This window comes from Rousettus aegyptiacus, unplaced genomic scaffold (assembly GCF_014176215.1).
Source record: "Rousettus aegyptiacus isolate mRouAeg1 unplaced genomic scaffold, mRouAeg1.p scaffold_m13_p_7, whole genome shotgun sequence".
In the NCBI taxonomy this organism is placed as follows: domain Eukaryota; kingdom Metazoa; phylum Chordata; class Mammalia; order Chiroptera; family Pteropodidae; genus Rousettus; species Rousettus aegyptiacus.
Window position 1 is genome coordinate 97532955 of NW_023416310.1, and position 3082 is coordinate 97536036.

The 3082-nt window shown below is 46.1% G+C and overlaps 1 non-coding gene across 1 annotated transcript; it reads left to right on the plus strand.

Annotated features, from left to right (window-relative positions):
- Positions 1-1004: 1004 nt before the first annotated feature.
- Positions 1005-1123, plus strand: LOC118606269. Its single transcript, XR_004952320.1, has one exon. It is a non-coding gene; the product is annotated as a 5S ribosomal RNA (ribosomal RNA).
- Positions 1124-3082: the final 1959 nt, after the last annotated feature.

Below are 3082 nucleotides of genomic sequence, written 5' to 3' on the forward strand. Positions count from 1 at the left end.
GGCAGCTCAGGAAGGAGCCCTATCTGGGAGCGCTCCCCCTTCCTATTTCTTGCTCGAAATTCAGCTTAGCTTGCCACTGGTACAGCAGGAGCCCTCAGTCTGTCTTGCCCCATTAATGTTTGTGTACTCCCCTGACAGCTTGAGGGCTCCATGTCCTATCATTCAGCACAGATCATTGTGGGCCCTCTGTATGCTCAGCTCCTCTCACTTGGGACAGCCACCCTGCAGGACCTACTCAGCCCCTTCCTCACTTCCTAATTCAGGAGCTCAGGCAGGCAGAGTGTAAGCAGTTGCAAGGGACAGAAACTGGCTTCGGTGCAAAGGCTCATGTAAATGTCCAGGAGTAGATCCAGCCACAGGTGGTACTGAATCCAGGCTCCCAAACGGGATCTTTCTCCACATTTGCATTCAGTAGCCCTCTGTGTTGCCTTCATTTCATGCCCAGCCCTGAATCAATCCCTGTGGCCTAAAGCGTCACTGCCCCCCTTGGAGTAAGGAGTGGAGTTGGCTCTGGGCCATTCATACAGACCAGACCAACTGTGGGAGGGCATGTGTCCCAAAGGAAAACTGAGGGGTGAAGCTGGGGGGAGGGGGAGTTACCAGAAGGAGAATTGACTGCTGCACAGCAGCACTAATGTCCACGACAGCCAGAAGCCCGCCTTTTCGTGACTTCAACCCATTTTAGATTGCAGACTTCTTCCCAAATGATCATACTTTCTTCCTTCCTTCATTTTTCTGTTCAACAACTTTTTTTCTGAGTCCCTACCTGTACCAAGCACTAGCCTAGGTGAATCATATCAGTAAACAAAAGAGATGAAAATCCTTGCTCTCCTGAATTATTTCCAGTGGGGGTGGGAGAAGAAAAGAAACAACAAACACCTTACAGAAGTAGAATTTATAATATAAATCGTGATAAGTACTCCAGGGGGAAATAGGACAACATAAAGGGGATCGGGAGGTGGACAGGGTGAGGGGTATTGCAGCTTTAAAAAGAACGCAACTTGCCCTACAGCCTTACCACCCTGAACATGCCTGATCTTGTCTGATCTCAGAAACTAAGCAGGGTTGGGCCTGGTTAGTACTTGGATGGGAGACCACCTGGGAATACCAGGTGCCATAGGCTTAAAAAAAAAAATGTTACTGGTAGACACATTGAGAAGGTGAATTCGAGCAAAGACAAGAAAGAGGTAAGAGAATTTGTCATATAGATATGGAGGAGAGGTTTAAGGAACTGAACAGCCAGTGCAAAGGCCATAGCATGGACTTGGAACAACAAGGAGCAGAGAGAACAATGGGAGAGTGCAAATGAGGCAGAAAGCTAGCAGGAGAACCGACCCCATCTGACTCGTATTTTTTTAAGGATCCCTCTGGCTACACAGCGCTGGGGATAGATTGAAGGAGTCAGGGCTGAGCCTGGAGACCTACGAGGAGGCTACAGCAGAATTCCAGGGGCAAGTCGATGGGGCCTCAGACCAAGATGAGAACAGTGGAGCTGGTGAGAAGTAGCCAGGTCCTGACTATAATTTGAAAGTAAAGCCAATAAGGTGAGTTGAGGGGTTGGGTGTGGGATGTAAGAGAAAGAGGAAAGTCAAGAGCGAAGCGAAAGTTGGGGACCTGAACAATGGGAAGGACGAAAGTTGCCAGGAACTAATGTGGGGAAGCGGGGAAGAAAGTGTTGAAGAAGGAAAAGCAGGTACTTGCTTTTAGATAAGTGGAGTTCGAGATGTCCATTGGCCACCCAAGTGGAGATGTCACATCGGCAGGTAGTCTTGGCTAGAGATGTACATTCCGGAAGAGGAATGAGGTCACCTGGGAGTTGGGGAGGGGGCGGGTCAGAGGACCAAAAATGGAGCCCTGAAGGTCTCCAGCATGAAGAGGTAGGGGAGGAAAAAGGGGAGAAACAAGAAGGGGGACTGAGGAAGAGCATCCGGAGAGGTAGAGGAAAAGCAGGAGAACGTGGGATCCCAGAAACAAATGAAGAAACAAAGTCAGGGAAGAAAGAGATGGGCCAAGTCAAATGCTGCTGATGGATCAAGTGAGACGAGGACTGAAAATTTACCATTGGATTTAGCTACATGAAGGTCACAAGAGACCCTGACAAGAACCATCTTAGTGAAAAGGATTGGGGAGAACTTGATTAGAAAGGGATTATAACAAGCAACAAGCTTCATAGCAGCATTATTCACAATAGCCAAAAGGTAGAAACAAACTAAGTGTCCACTGACAGATACGTGGATAAAGAAAATGTGGCATGTACACACACAATGGAATATTATTCAGCTTTAAAAAGAAATAAAATTCTGACACATCTACAACAGGGATGAACCTTGGAAATATTATGCTATGTAACAAACCAGACACCAATGGACAAATATTGTACATTTCCACTTATAAGAAATATCTAAATATGTAAATTCATAGAAATAGAAAGTAGAATAGAGATTACCAGGGATTGGAGGATGGAGATTTATTGTCTAATGGGTACAGAGTTTTTGTCTGTAATAACGAAAAGTTCTAGAAATAGATAGTGGTGATGGTTACACTACACTTTTCATGTACCTAATGCAACTGAATTGTATGCTTAAAAATGGGTAAATTAGTAACTTTCATGTTATGTATATTGTACTGCAATAAAAAATAAAATAAAGTTGCCTTCAAGAAAATAATTAACAAGCATTTGCTGAGCACCTACTACAAGCTAGATGCTGGGCCAAGATCCAGGAACTATAATGGGCCACCGGGTGTCCACATGGGTTCAAATAAGTGCTACCCTGGCCCCAATCTGCTCCCGTTGTTCCTCAGCCCCTGGGCAGGTGAACCTGAGGACACGAGATGCTGGTTGTGTGGAGACTACAGAGGCATGTTTGATGGACGCTGTCCTGAGACCATGGCAGAGATCCATGGCTAGATCTCGATCCTGTGGCTTTGCAGCTGGTGGAGATATCACCATCAAGGATTAATGACAAATAGAATATGGCCAGTGCAAAAGGGGACCTTTACAGCTATGCCACCAAGTTCTGTCCTTGGCCCTAGACTTAGCTGGTCCATAGCCTGTTTTTTGCTGCTGCTGCTGCTGTTGTTG